The following is a 16,767-nucleotide window of genomic DNA, read 5'->3' on the forward strand; positions in this document are numbered from 1 at the left end:
TTTCTCTCTCACTCAAGAAATGGTCATACTCATGACCCATTCTCAATCCAAATCAAGCTTTTCATAAAGCTTTTCCTTAACCCAAGATTAAGCTATGCTTGAGGCCAAATTAATGGCTTTTTTTAATGCTTTTAGTTTATGTATATTGATGATTCAATCCATTATGGATTAATGATCCAATTAGAGATCATTTTAATTATTTCCTTAATGATAAGCTTTATCCCTTAGAAAAATTGAGATTTATCAGTCATAGCAGCGGAGCTATGGCAAAATTTTTATAAAAATTATGCATAAAATAATTTCATTCAAAGCATAAAAAGAGGACTTCCTACCATATTCTAGGAATTATCATCCTAGATTAATTGAAAGAATTCCATTATAATCATGGAGAAATTGAATTTTAACATCATGCATAAAGGATAAGTTTTTATATCAAAAGTGTTATTTTTACCATTTTTATTTCATGCATAGAAGTATGCATAATGGATAAATTTTTATATCAAAAGTGTTATTTTTACCATTTTTATTTTCATGCATAGAAGTATGCATAATGGATAAATTTTTATATCAAAAGTGTTATTTTTATCATTTTTATTTTCATGCATAGAAGTATGCATAAAGGATAAGTTTTTATATCAAAAGTGTTACTTTTACCATTTTTATTTTCATGCATAGAAGTATGCATAATGGATAAATTTTTATATCAAAAGTGTTACTTTTACCATTTTTATTTTCATGCATAGAAGTATGCATAATGGATGAATTTTTATATCAAAAGTGTTACTTTTACCATTTTTATTTTCATGCATAGAAGTATGCATAATGGATGAATTTTTATATCAAAAGTGTTACTTTTACCATTTTTATTTTCATGCATAGAAGTATGCATAATGGATGAATTTTTATATCAAAAGTGTTACTTTTACCATTTTTATTTTCATGCATAGAAGTATGCATAAAGGATAAATTTTTATATCAAAAGTGTTACTTTTATCATTTTTATTTCATGCATAGAAGTATACATAATGGATAAATTTTTATATCAAAAGTGTTACTTTTATCATATTTGAATTTCATGCATAAAGGTATGCATAAAAGTTGATTATTTTATTATAAAAGTGTGTCTTTTATTATATTGAATTTCATGCATAGAGGTATGCATAAAGGTTGATTATTTTATTATAAAAGTGTGACTTTTATCATAATTGAATTTCATGCATAGAGGTATGCATAAAAGTTGATTATTTTATTGTAAGAGTGTTACTTTTATCATATTGGATTTCATGCATAGAGGTATGCATAAAAGATATTCTTTTTATACTAAAAGTGTGATTTTCCTCATAAATGGATTTTATGCATAACTTAGATGCATAAGAGAAATTCTTTTATTCTAAAAGTGTAATTCCTACCAAATTGAATTTATGCATAAAAGATTGATTTTAATTTCGAAAGTGTTAGTCTCCTTAAATGGAATTTATGCATAAATAAATGTGTAGAGAAATCTTATATCAAATATAAGAATTCTCTTAAAAAAGATATGAAATGTGATAAGATGTGATAAGAGGTGTATGAGATGTGATAAGATTTGATAAGATGCGTATGAAAAGTGATAGGATGTGATAAGAGGTATATGAGATGTAAAAAGATGTGATAAGATGTGTATGAGATGTGATAGAATGTGTTAAGATGAGTTAGGATGTGTTAAGATGTATATGGGATGTGTTAGGACGAGAATGGATGTAATATGGTTGTATGAATGTGATGTGGATGTATACATGTAGATGTATATGTATGAATGTAAATGTTGATGTGGATGTGGATGTATGGATGTAGATACGGATGTGTATGTATGTATGTGGATGTGTATGTATGAATGAGGATGTGAAAATGGATGTATGTATGTAGATGTGGATGTATGGATGTATGTATGTAGATGTGGATGTATGGATGTGAATGTGAATGAAGAGGTGGATGTGGATGTGGATGTATGGATGTAGATACGGATGTGGATGTATGTATGTGAATGTGGATGTATGAATGAGGATGTGAAAATGGATGTATGCATGTGAATGTGGATGTATGAATATGAATGTGGATGTGTGGATGTGGAAATGGAGGTATGGATGTATGAATGTGGATGTGGATGTATGCATGTAGATACGTATGTATGAATGTGAAATTGGATGTATGATGTGGACGTACGAACATGGATATGTATGTAGAATAATGAATATGAAGGTGTATGTGAGATAATGTGTAGTCTATATGAGTGAATGGATGAGAACGAGTACACATTGAATGGAATGTGGAATAAGTAATGTGGTCCGAGAGTGGATAATATGGAAAGACAAGAGTTCGTTATAGAAACTGTATTTTGTGATGTTTGTAAATGACTGTTTTCTGTCAAGAATACTGGAGAAGCATTTTGACCGTCTTGAGGATTAAGGTCATGAAGACCGAACTGATAAAGTTGCAACTACTGACGGAGAGTCAATGGAGGACGTCTCGCGTAGCAAGGTCGATCGAGGTCTTGACCAGCCTCGGTTCGATTTAAATGGTGAGCTTCCGGTACGGTGGATGAGGGACCAAGGAAGCGGCCTATGAGTGAAGTGCTAGGTCACCTGTGAAGGATCCTAGAGAGTGCTGACTATGCATACGGTGCTCGGGCTCTGGGTCGCCGAAGATACCCACACGTGCGTCGTGGAAGATATTAGAACAAGGAGTAAGAGTTGTTTTCTGAAACCGGGCATGGATCTAGTTGATTGACCTTGCTGGTCCTCAACGGATGAGTCCATGGCTCTTTTATATGGATCTGTGGGTTGATCTAGCTGATCTTCCACGGAGATTCCATTCTATTATATGAATATATTGCCGGTTACTATGAGCTAGGAACTATGGAAAAGGCCCCTGAGCGAACAGGTGGTGAGCGTTCTGGTTGCCAATGATGCCATAAGTATACCAATGAATGAATGACTGGAAATGAGGATTCAACCAGAGACTTTGAGGATTGTCATCAGTGACATAATGGTTTTATTAAAGGATTGTTTTAAAGCTAGTTGATGCTAAGAAAAAGGCAATTTCATATTGGGTGTGTAAGTGGTGTGACTAGTTTTATATTTGCATGAACTTCCGGCTAGGGGCCTTGGAACTCTTTTCCTTGGTACCCGAGACAAAACCTAACCAAATTCTTAATTGGATCCCATCACTACAATGGTTGGGCGGTTGGCTAACCCATGGGACTGGATGGGGTTAGGCTGGACTGATGGATCCGTAAATCGAGATTTAATTTCTATTATTACGATAGATGAAGTAAATCCCGGATAGAAATTGTTCTATGGATAGGAATCAACGGCTGTGCCTCTTGATGGGGAAAAAAGCGTTGATCCCAGTGATCCAAGTGCAAGTTTCTTCCTTGATTTGACCAAGTACCGTTAAAGGTGCAGTCAGATCAGTTGATCCGTAATGATCTTGACTACGTTAGAGTAAAGAGTTATCCTAGTGGAATCGCCCATGCTTTCCGGGTAAAGGAAGTTTTTCCGGTTTCGGTTTTGGACAAACCGACGGATTAGTCTCTTGTCCGGATATCCGTGGGCGAGGCCCCGAGTGTGAGACCCCTACCCACGCATGATGTGCTACTTCCGCTGCTAGTACCCCAAATCCGTTGCGCGGTGGAGACCGGGATCTCACAGTTGGTATCAGAGCGAAATTGAAAGCTAATAAAGATAATTAAATTCTTATATGAAATTAGTAATAAGAATTCAGAAACAGCATTTTCATAATGTATTTTCATTCCGTAAGCTTCTTTAATGAAGAAATTTTAATCAAAGAAATTGTTTTTATAGATGGAAGTTCCCCATTTATCTGGTATTCCCGACCTCACCCAGTCTCAAGATATGATTGCATTTGCCTTCGAGCATCTCATCTCTTCCGCTTCAACTCAAACAAGCCGAGCAAGACTCGCACGCCATTTCGCGGATTTATATTTTCCTACCCCAGCGCAGAGAATACAACATAAGTGGTTTGCAGGGCAATATGTCCACGCCCCTTGCAACCGCCGTACAATGCCGTGGCAGAATCTCTCATTGCTATGATCCTGTTAAAGCTGAAAATGGTGCGTGGTGTCATTCTATATCATTCGACGCCTCGAAATTTCAGACTTTCATGTCGAATTTATAGACTCCTTAGTCGATTTTTTCCTAAGGAGAAAATAATAGCCCCCTTCGCAGTTAGAGAACTTATGTAACAGGGCATGACTATGGCCCAGTACGGTCCTCTTATATGTCTTCCGAGGAGATTTTGAACTCAGAGCCGAGTTGCTCTATGTACTTATTGCAACTTGTATATAAATATACAAATGTTTTTTTTAAGTGATTGTTTACGGACGATCGGATAAAGAAAAATCTGTTTATCAGATTTATGTCATAGATCTCCAATAAGATCAACTGAGGAGCCAATTATGTCAAAAGTTATCAAGACGCACAAAAAGGTTGTAATTGCGTGATATAATATAAATTGTTAATTCAAATTGAAATTCGTAAATTAGTAATTGGGTCTTCAATTGGAAGTACCGCAATTGTATGGAACCCTGACTTGCTTGAGGCCTAGACATGATGGTATTTACCTTATAGTTTCGAGTTTCATGACTATCCGTATATACCGAGGGTATAACTGCAGCTCTTTACCGGTAGTATATACGAGTAAATCTAAGACTTGAAATTATAAGCATTAATGCTATCCAGTTGATGAATTCGAATGTGGTTGATATGATTTTTAATTCTGTTTGGGAACTGATGAATTGATTGGGATTCTGATTGAAAAATGATGATTTTTGAAATTTAGTTGAAATATAATAACCTGAGCAAAACCACAATGAGGATGAATGGGACGAGTCCCTGTAATGATAAATGATGATAATGATTTCAGCAAATCACTATGAGATTAGTGGATTGTGCTGTCAAATTGCTACTGTTAATACTTGAGACGGTAGATCAAGTTAAGGGATGACAAATTGAGAACTTGCTTAACTGAAATTCCCGTGAGGAATGTTCAGAAGGAAATTTTTCGGTCTAATGGACCATTATCGTAGGAATGATACGATCTAAATGAATTATTATTTAATGATGAGTTCTATATAAGGAATATTTATCCCAGTATTCTGTTGGGTTGACCAGAATATAAGGAACCCAGAATAAATTGGATCTTAAGAAAAAGAGCTGTCCTCTACTTTGCGAGATGAGGACATCTCGCACCTTTTTAAGTGGGGTAGAAGTTTGTAAGATTCCTCCCCCAACCTTCGAGGTATACAGGAGTAAGAATCTCCTTTTTTGATCTTATAATTATTCCCTCTCTAAATAAAAGAAAGATTCTGTTTAAAAAGGGAAGACACTTTACCCAGAATACCTACTCAGGAGCCCACCTGTTTTAAAGATTCAGAACGATGAGTTCAGAAGTGAGAACCAGTGTTTTGGATGCCAAGGTTTCGACCATCAGTTAAAAGACTGCCCGACTCCTACCATGAAAAGGGCACAGGGAAGTCTAGAACCCAAATTCAGAGACCAATTCCTTCATACCAATCTAATCAGGATTCGTCTCGAACAAGATTACTTAACTCCATTAACTAGGTCCGACCCATTGATTAGGGTCGAGATGACCAGTCAAATGCTTGGCGACTTAGAGCAACAGATGCAGGCAATTCATAAAGATATAAACGCTGCCCAGGATTGACAGAGACAATATACAGATAAGAAGAGGACAGTCAGAGAATTCAAAGAAGCAGTTATAGTCTTCATTTGAATACGGACCAAAAGAATTTCTTTATCTCTAGGGGAGTATAAGTAGTTATCCCCCAGATATTGTGGACCAAAGAAAGTAAGTGACTTAGCCTACGAACTTCTTTTATCTCCTCATCTCAAAGTTCTTAATGCCTTCTATAGAAATATGTGCCAAACCCAAATCATGGAAAGATGGTAAAACTTCAGTGGCAAGATACCGTTGGCTTCTAGGTTACGCTAACTCCTTCCTTTATATAAGTCGTAACTTTACTTATCGCTCACAGTAATCTTACTTCCATCGATCTCCCTTCTTCTTAAACTCCTTCATGGCTTGGCAACACGAATTAGTTTTATCCATGATGATTTCTCACCTTCAAGATGCAAGCGAGTCTGTGAAGAAGGATTTTATAGAACAGTATGAGCGCTTACTTTTTCCTCACTTGGGAACGTCTGTAGCTCAGACCAAACGGCGGACCCATCAAGACATAACTAGGGTAACACCCTGGGGTCAGCAGCACTTTCGTAACAATGTCCGCTTGGCCATGGTTATCGAAGCCTTGGGTTTGGATCCCCGATACTACTGCGTCATGAGATCAAGACATCTTGGGTTTTCTGAGCGGGACTTCTTACTGGCGTGTTTTCTTCCTCATCAGAAGATATGCCTTTATCCCGTTTTTGGTTTGCCTCTCAGAGGTCCTTTGTTAGAACACCTCATACCACTGAGATAGGCGCGGCAATAACCAACAGAATCATTCCCATAGATGAGTTACCTTATACGTGCGCAGCTTGTGCGTGCTGCTTTTGTGATCATATGATGGACGGGCTTATGGAAGTGTAAAGAGTTCTTCTATCTTATGGAAGTGTAAAGAGTTCTTCTATCTTTACTGTATATGTTCCAAGAATGAATAAAGTTTAAATCTTGTTCTTGTCTTGACCCTTACTCTCTTTGAGACTTTCTTAATCTTAATTAAAAAATTTCTCTCAGTCTCATACTTGTGCATCTTGCGAAATTACCCCAGTTTGCGAGATGAGGGCATCTCGCGTTTTTCAAGTGGGAGAGAATGTAAGATTCCTCCCCAGCCTCTCAAAATGTCCAGCATCTTCCCCTGTAATCAATCCCTCTTCAGAAATATAAAAGACTTGTTTCTAACTGTTTTAACCTAGAGAGAGAAAATATTCTAGAGAGAGAATATTTAAATTTTTAATATTTTTGGATAGAAAATTATCTCATCTTATTAAAATAAGTTCCCCTGAAACAGAAATTCAAAAAGAACTTTCCAATGTGCAATTGGAATTAATTGGAAATGGGTATAAAGGACCTTAGCCTAAGGGTCTAGATTTTCAGAAATTTTTGGATTATGGTCCAATTAAGGTTCCTATATAGCATCAATCCATGTGTAGGGAGGAGATAAATCCAATTTGTAAAAGAAGATACCCAAAAATGAGTAAATGCTCACATAAGATGAAGAGTTGAAAATGTACAAGGTTTATTAGTAAAAAACTATGAGCAATATTAAAAATATGAGATATTTTGGGTATCCAAAAATGAGTAAATGCTCACATAAGATGAAGAGTTGAAAATGTACAAGGTTTATTAGTAAAAAACTATGAGCAATATTAAAATGATTCCATTATGACACATATGTAAGGAAGGGGAGTTCTTTAAAGGAGGTGCATATTTCACATAAGATGAAGAGTTGAAAATGTACAAGGTTTATTAGTAAAAAACTATGAGCAATATTAAAATGATTCCATTATGACACATATGTAAGGAAGGGGAGTTCTTTAAAGGAGGTGCATATTTCACATAAGATGAAGAGTTGAAAATGTACAAGGTTTATTAGTAAAAAACTATGAGCAATATTAAAAATATGAGATATTTTGGGTATAATGATTCCATTATGACACATATGTAAGGAAGGGGAGTTCTTTAAAGGAGGTGCATATTTCACATGCTTGAATGAGTTTTAAACTCATAAAAATTGAGATATTTCATCTCTCCTCATTCAAGTCTAGTTCCAAAAAGTTAGCTTAATTGACCTAAAAATGGTCAAATATTGACCAAACTGATTTAGAAAATTCTAGAATCAGTTTGTTTGGTTAGGAGCTCAATTTTTCCTATAAATAGAAGCCTTCCCCTTGTTGAAAAATATATAGTGTTTATACATCGTTACTCTACTCCACCTAAGCCAAGAACTATGAATTCATTAATAATTCACTAGTTTTTGGAGCTTCCCTCTTTCTTCAATCCCCATTGGTGGCTCCATCAACAAACTTAACCAATTGATTGGTTGGGGGCCTCTACCGTGAACAAAGAATCAAGCAATTTGTAAGGTAATTAGTGAATATTGATCTTTTCTATAATTTCTCAATGTTTCTCTCTTCTCAACCCCTCTCAAGCTTGAGAAGCTTAATTGGTATGGTTTTTTAAATGCTATTGAAGTTAATTGGTGAATAGTAGTGAAGAGTTACATAATTTAATAAATGCTATTGAAGTTAATTTCCATTTATGTTTAAATTCTAATGGTTTTTATGTAATTTCTCTCTCTCACTCAAGAAATGGTCATACTCATGACCCATTCTCAATCCAAATCAAGCTTTTCATAAAGCTTTTCCTTAACCCAAGATTAAGCTATGCTTGAGGCCAAATTAATGGCTTTTTTTATGCTTTTAGTTTATGTATATTGATGATTCAATCCATTATGGATTAATGATCTAATTAGAGATCATTTTAATTATTTCCTTAATGATAAGCTTTATCCCTTAGAAAAATTGAGATTTATTAGTCATAGCAGCGGAGCTATGGTAAAATTTTTATAAAAATTATGCATAAAATAATTTCATTCAAAGCATAAAAAGAGGACTTCCTACCATATTCTAGGAATTATCATCCTAGATTAATTGAAAGAATTCCATTATAATCATGGAGAAATTGAATTTTAACATCATGCATAAAGGATAAGTTTTTATATCAAAAGTGTTATTTTTACCATTTTTATTTCATGCATAGAAGTATGCATAATGGATAAATTTTTATATCAAAAGTGTTATTTTTACCATTTTTATTTTCATGCATAGAAGTATGCATAATGGATAAATTTTTATATCAAAAGTGTTATTTTTATCATTTTTATTTTCATGCATAGAAGTATGCATAAAGGATAAGTTTTTATATCAAAAGTGTTACTTTTACCATTTTTATTTTCATGCATAGAAGTATGCATAATGGATAAATTTTTATATCAAAAGTGTTACTTTTACCATTTTTATTTTCATGCATAGAAGTATGCATAATGGATAAATTTTTATATCAAAAGTGTTACTTTTACCATTTTTATTTTCATGCATAGAAGTATGCATAATGGATAAATTTTTATATCAAAAGTGTTATTTTTATCAATTTTTATTTTCATGCATAGAAGTATGCATAAAGGATAAATTTTTATATCAAAAGTGTTATTTTTATCAATTTTTATTTTCATGCATAGAAGCATGCATAAAGGATAAATTTTTATATCAAAAGTGTTACTTTTATCATTTTTATTTCATGCATAGAAGTATACATAATGGATAAATTTTTATATCAAAAGTGTTACTTTTATCATATTTGAATTTCATGCATAAAGGTATGCATAAAAGTTGATTATTTTATTATAAAAGTGTGTCTTTTATTATATTGAATTTCATGCATAGAGGTATGCATAAAGGTTGATTATTTTATTATAAAAGTGTGACTTTTATCATAATTGAATTTCATGCATAGAGGTATGCATAAAAGTTGATTATTTTATTGTAAGAGTGTTACTTTTATCATGTTGGATTTCATGCATAGAGGTATGCATAAAAGATATTCTTTTTATACTAAAAGTGTGATTTTCCTCATAAATGGATTTTATGCATAACTTAGATGCACAAGAGAAATTCTTTTATTCTAAAAGTGTAATTCCTACCAAATTGAATTTATGCATAAAAGATTGATTTTAATTTCGAAAGTGTTAGTCTCCTTAAATGGAATTTATGCATAAATAAATGTGTAGAGAAATCTTATATCAAATATAAGAATTCTCTTAAAAAAGATATGAAATGTGATAAGATGTGATAAGAGGTGTATGAGATGTGATAAGATTTGATAAGATGCGTATGAAAAGTGATAGGATGTGATAAGAGGTATATGAGATGTAAAAAGATGTGATAAGATGTGTATGAGATGTGATAGAATGTGTTAAGATGAGTTAGGATGTGTTAAGATGTATATGGGATGTGTTAGGACGAGAATGGATGTAATATGGTTGTATGAATGTGATGTGGATGTATACATGTAGATGTATATGTATGAATGTAAATGTTGATGTGGATGTGGATGTATGGATGTAGATACGGATGTGTATGTATGTATGTGGATGTGTATGTATGAATGAGGATGTGAAAATGGATGTATATATGTAGATGTGGATGTATGGATGTATGTATGTAGATGTGGATGTATGGATGTGAATGTGAATGAAGAGGTGGATGTGGATGTATGGATGTAGATACGGATGTGGATGTATGTATGTGAATGTGGATGTATGAATGAGGATGTGAAAATGGATGTATGCATGTGAATGTGGATGTATGAATATGAATGTGGACGTGTGGATGTGGAAATGGAGGTATGGATGTATGAATGTGGATGTGGATGTATGCATGTAGATACGTATGTATGAATGTGAAATTGGATGTATGATGTGGACGTACGAACATGGATATGTATGTAGAATAATGAATATGAAGGTGTATGTGAGATAATGTGTAGTCTATATGAGTGAATGGATGAGAACGAGTACACATTGAATGGAATGTGGAATAAGTAATGTGTTCCGAGAGTGGATAATATGGAAAGACAAGAGTTCGTTATAGAAACTGTATTTTGTGACTGTTTGTAAATGACTGTTTTATGTCAAAAATGCTGGAGAAGCATTTTGACCGTCTTGAGGATTAAGGTCATGAAGACCGAACTGATAAAGTTGCAACTACTGACGGAGAGTCAATGGAGGACGTCTCGCGTAGCAAGGTCGATCGAGGTCTTGACCAGCCTCGGTTCGATTTAAATGGTGAGCTTCCGGTACGGTGGATGAGGGACCAAGGAAGCGGCCTATGAGTGAAGCGCTAGGTCACCTGCGAAGGATCCTAGAGGGTGCTGACCATACGGTGCTCGGGCTCTGGGTCGCCGAAGATACCCACACGTGCATCGTGGAAGATATTAAAACAAGGAGTAAGAGTTGTTTTCTGAAACCGGGCATGGATCTAGTTGATTGACCTTGCTGGTCCTCCAACGGATGAGTCCATGGCTCTTTTATATGGATCTGTGGGTTGATCTAGCTGATCTTCCACGGAGATTCCATTCTATTATATGAATATATTGCCGGTTACTATGAGCTAGGAACTATGGAAAAGGCCCCTGAGCGAACAGGTGGTGAGCGTTCTGGTTGCCAATGATGCCATAAGTATACCAATGAATGAATGACTGGAAATGAGGATTCAACCAGAGACTTTGAGGATTGTCATCAGTGACATAATGGTTTTATTAAAGGATTGTTTTAAAGCTAGTTGATGCTAAGAAAAAGGCAATTTCATATTGGGTGTGTAAGTGGTGTGACTAGTTTTATGTTTGCATGAACTTCCGGCTAGGGGGCCTTGGAACTCTTTTCCTTGGTACCCGGGACAAAACCTAACCAAATTCTTAATTGGATCCCATCACTACAGTGGTTGGGCGGTTGGCTAACCCATGGGACTGGATGGGGTTAGGCTGGACTGATGGATCCGTAAATCGAGATTTAATTTCTATTATTACGATAGATGAAGTAAATCCCGGATAGAAATTGTTCTATGGATAGGAATCAACGACTGTGCCTCTTGATGGGGAAAAAAGCGTTGATCCCAATGATCCAAGTGCAAGTTTCTTCCTTGATTTGACCAAGTACCGTTAAAGGTGCAGTCAGATTAGTTGATCCGTAATGATCTTGACTACGTTAGAGTAAAGAGTTATCCTGGTGGAATCGCCCATGCTTTCCGGGTAAAGGAAGTTTTTCTGGTTTCGGTTTTGGACAAACCGACGGATTAGTCTCTTGTCCGGATATCCGTGGTGGGCGAGGCCCCGAGTGTGAGACCCCTACCCACGCATGATGTGCTACTTCCGCTGCTAGTACCCCGAATCCGTTGCGCGGTGGAGACCGGGATCTCACACAATACCTGGTTTTTGGGAGGCACAGGCCCTACCGCTACCCATGCAACTAGGAGACATACCTAAATATGCATGCCGAAACATCTAAATAGGTCATTATTGATTACCTATCATGAGTCGATAAGGTCATAGAAATACTATGGATATAACTTAGGGGTATCCTCTTTTCCTTCCACCTTGCAAAGGTAGACTTCTTAAGATCCTCTTTTCTTCCATCTTCAAAGGGAGACTTCTTAAGACCCTCTTTCCTTCCTTAAGTTCCATCTATTTTGAGTGTTTGGAAATTGGTTTTCCTTCTCTTCATCTTTTTCCAAAGTTATCTACAAAAGGTGAAAAGTATTAAGGTACTAAGGTTATGTAAAAGGGGAAGAGAAGGGTGTGTGTGTGAAGGGACCTAAGGTCCACTAGCTCATCTATTTAAAGGTGGAGCTAGAAGGCATTTTTGTATTGAGCAAGAAGCCTAGTTGTATTTGAGCAACTTAATAAGCAAGATATTTTTTCTTATATTTTGTGAGTCTCTCCTCTCCACATAGTGATCTAGCATGAGCACCACGAATTCTAACATGGTATCAGAGCTTTGGTTGAGTAGGTCACATTTTCAGTGGTGTAGACTAGGTTATCCTTTTTTCACTTTTTGTGGAGCTGAACCCCCAGCCATTGGAGGAGCTCTAGCAGCTCGTGAAGGCCTTATCTTGGGGAGACTTCAACTAGAGAAGTGAAGAGAAGATATGGGCGCACGCATTCGTACAGGTAATGAGCTGAATCATCATCATCTCGATGCGACATTACCGCCTGTGCTGCAGGCCGACGCACGTTCTTACTGTCGTCAAGGTTGTACAGTAATTCGATGCCTACAAGCAATTATAAGCTATGAGGGTTGAGGGCTTTTGAAGCCCATAGGCTCCACTATCTACAGCTTGGAATTTTAGCTTGAATGGTGCACCGACGCGTCTGCTTCAGTCAAAAGACCAGGGCTGCCTTCTTCAACTCCATTGAAGCTCACCATTAAAGCTTCAAAATTTCTTTTTTTCTTGCTCTAATCCTCCCCTCTTTTTTTCTTGCTCTAATCCTCCCCTCTGCTCTAATCACCCAAGTGATAATGTGAGGGCTTGTTGCTGATCTTACTCTTGATTTTGAAGTGGTGGCCAACCACATGAGGCATTCATAAGTCTCATTCATCACATCATCAAGCTTCCTCATTCATCACGTCATCAAGCTTCCTCATCATCTTCAAGTTCTCAAAGCTCTTTAAAGTGTGCTTAGGAGCACTAATAGTGCTGATTAACACTAATGAGGCTTCTAATCCAACAAAGGGGAGTTATTTCAAACTGTTTTTAAACACTAAGAGTGTTATTAAATATTAATGGTGAATCTAATCACCAATACAAGTATCATTAGATGCTAAAAATGTGCTCTTAAGTACTAATCGTGTTTTTAAATACTAACGGTGATCTTAATCACCAAACAAAGTGTTCTTTAATACTAATGAAGCTAATCCCCATCAAAATTAGTGGTTGGGCACAAACCCTAAGTGCTAAACCATAAAATTTACTATTTTAATCTCCTATTTATGCAACATCCTTGATTTGATTAAGGATTGTTGAACTTTCATAAGTCTTTCTCTTTCTAATTAAGCCTAAATATCACAAATTTTTGGTTTTTTCTTCTTCATAAATCAGCCCATTACTCTCTAATATTCTCCTTAATAACCAATGTCAAAGGACAACACCCAAATCAAGAAGTTCTCAGGAGAGGGCTTCCACACTTTGGCAAGTCCTTGTCAAGTACAAGATGATGTCCAAAGGTTTTTGGCCATTCATCTCCGACACTAAGGTTATTGATGGAACAAAGGCTGAAGATATTGAAGATGATGAGAGGGCACAAGCCATCATCATGCTTCATCTTGATGAGGCTCTCATTCACCATGTGGACCAGCTTCCGCCGACTACAAAGAAGAAATGGGATGAGCTTGATAAGCTCTATGGAGCTCATGGTAAGAATTCGAAGATCTCACTCAAAATTGAATTTTTCAGCTTGGAACTCAAAGAGGGAGAAGGCATTGGAGCCTTCATCTCTCACTTGAAGGGCCTTATGGCTCAATTTGCATCAGTGAATGCGAGAATGGATGAAGATGATGCAGTGACTGCTTTGCTAAAAGCAGTCAAGAAGGTGTACCCCACCTTAGTCACCACCCTGAAGAACATACCTAATCCCACCCTTGAAGGAGTCATTCAATCTTGTCTTGATGAAGAAAAGAGGCCAAAGGGAGGAGCTGAATCTTCAATTGCAACCACTTCATCGAATATCGAACAAGCTTTGTCACATCAAGTGGTCAAAGTAAGATGTGCCCTTTGCAAAAAGGTGGGTCATTTGGCAAATAATTATTGGATTAAATATCCCAACAAAATGAAATGTAACAAATGCAAACAAACGGGACATATTACTTCTAAATGTCCTAACAAAGAGTCGGAGGCTAACTTTGTATCAACCTCTAACTCTGCTGAGAAATTGTTTTAAATCTCAATGTAACCACACCTATATTCCAAACCTTGTACGTCTAATGTTATAAAGGCATCCTATGTCCAATACCACCTATTCCATTCTTTCATGTTGGTATTGAGGGGAGTATTGAGGGGGGTATTAAGAGACTAAGGTTATGTAAAAGGGGAAGAGAAGGGTGTGTGTGTGAAGGGACTTAAGGTCCACTAGCTCATCTATTTAAAGGTGGAGCTAGAAGGCATTTTTGTATTGAGCAAGAAGCCTAGTTGTATTTGAGCAACTTAATAAGCAAGATATTTTTTCTTGTATTTTGTGAGTCTCTCCTCTCCACATAGTGATCTAGCATGAGCACCACGAATTCTAACAAAAAGGTCCTATGGAGATTCTTAATATATTCATATGTAGCAGATATCTCCTTCTTTGTACAAAGAATTAAAGTCAACACACTTGACCATAGATTTTTAATATATTCATATGTAGCAGATATCTCCTTCTTTGTACAAAGAATTAAAGTCAACACACTTGACCATAGATTTTTATAGTTGAAAGGTGTCTTTCCTATAGAGAAGAGCATATCAAAGAAATATATACTCCATGACTTTCATTTTACTTTGGGAGTTCCAAAAAGCTTCATGTCTTGAACAAAATGCACAAGTACTTGTTCCAATCCTTAACATCATGTGTCACCTTTCCTTAGGGCCTTATGGAATATGATCCATCTCAAAATATTAATCATCCAGTTTATCTTATAAAATTCTATGAATTCTTAGACGTGTGCTAGTTTTATTGTCCTAAATTTCACCCAAGCCTTCATCCCCTTACTCAAAAGTTTCCTACCATTCTTGAAGTCCTCTTTCTCTAATTGGTACCAAGGGAAAGCAACTAGCTTGTCCTTTTTCAAAGCCAACCCATTTAATCATGGTGTGATTTTTTTTTCTAAGCCGTAGTATGTTATATGTGTACACCTTAGATTGTTTCCCATTTAATCATTTTTTTCTAAGGTGTATTAATCATGGTGTCATTTTTTTTCTAAGGCGTATTATCTTATATGTGCTCTTTTGGTAGCATTGCACCTTAGATTGTTTCACATTCTCTATAATTGATCCATTGTAATTCTTTTCAATAGGTTGGTGTGCAATTAGGCTCTTTTAGTTCATGATTATTCGTAGGTCATTTTTCAATTTCTTGATAATTGATGCATTTGCTATTGAATGGAATGATATCTCTCTCTTATCTTAAAAGTAATTGCTATCAGAACATAGAGGAGAAGTCAACAGCATCAAGGATCAACAACACGAGGAGACGGTGGGGCCAACCTAAGGTCGGGCACCTCTTCCTCCCTCCTATCCCCGTGATCCACTCACACCAAAGGTGTGTTGGAGGAATGAGAGACGCCCAACGGTATTTTACCCTATATACTAAGGGAGGTTAGTACATGTACACATGTCAACTAGAGAAGAGAGCGCCAGGTTCCATTCCAACATCCCCGTGGAAGTGAAGCCTGATGGAGATAGACACCACAAGAAATGCACCGACACTTTGCCTTGATAGCCTTTCTACCACCCAAGCGTAACAGCCCAACCATCACCATTGGAGGACGAAGCAAGCACTTTTGCCTTGCTAGTCCTCACCACGCAAGCACAAACAGCCCCACAACTATGGAAGTACCATGACCAACCCATCATGATGAAGAAGGCAAGGCAGGATCCGAAACCCGCTCCGATACCACGTTAGAACATAGAGGAGAAGCATAGCAATATCAAGGATCAACAACACAAGGAGAAGCACTACAACATCGCATCAAGGATCAGCAACACGAGGAGACAACTGCCAACTTGAGGGTGACACCTCTCCCTCCCTCCTATCTGTTATATGCACATTATGTGTGCATATACTAGGAGGCTAATCCACATTAGGCTTGTGAGCATGGGAGCATGGGAACAAGCTCTAATGGAGCATGGGTTAGGACTAACCTTAAGGGTTAAGGTTAGGGTAAGGCATCCAAGGGTCACACATAAGAAATGGAGAGTCAAGATTCACTTAAGGGCCCTCCTATATAATAGGGACATGGGGCACACTCAAGGGAGGCTTGAGGCTTGGAGGCTTGGAGTATGGTCTCTTGTGTAGAGGTCCATATCTACTCACCTACCATTTCACACTATAGCTACATGCTAATGGATTGGAGTTATACCTCTTGATGGTATGGGACATCAAGGTAGAGGTATGATGTATTTCATTATATTTCATGTGTACATCCCTTGGGCTCGGGGGTGG

The sequence above is a fragment of the Cibotium barometz genome, chromosome 31, assembly GCF_041138505.1.
Source record: "Cibotium barometz isolate CiBa-2024 chromosome 31, ASM4113850v1, whole genome shotgun sequence".
Taxonomy (NCBI): domain Eukaryota; kingdom Viridiplantae; phylum Streptophyta; class Polypodiopsida; order Cyatheales; family Cibotiaceae; genus Cibotium; species Cibotium barometz.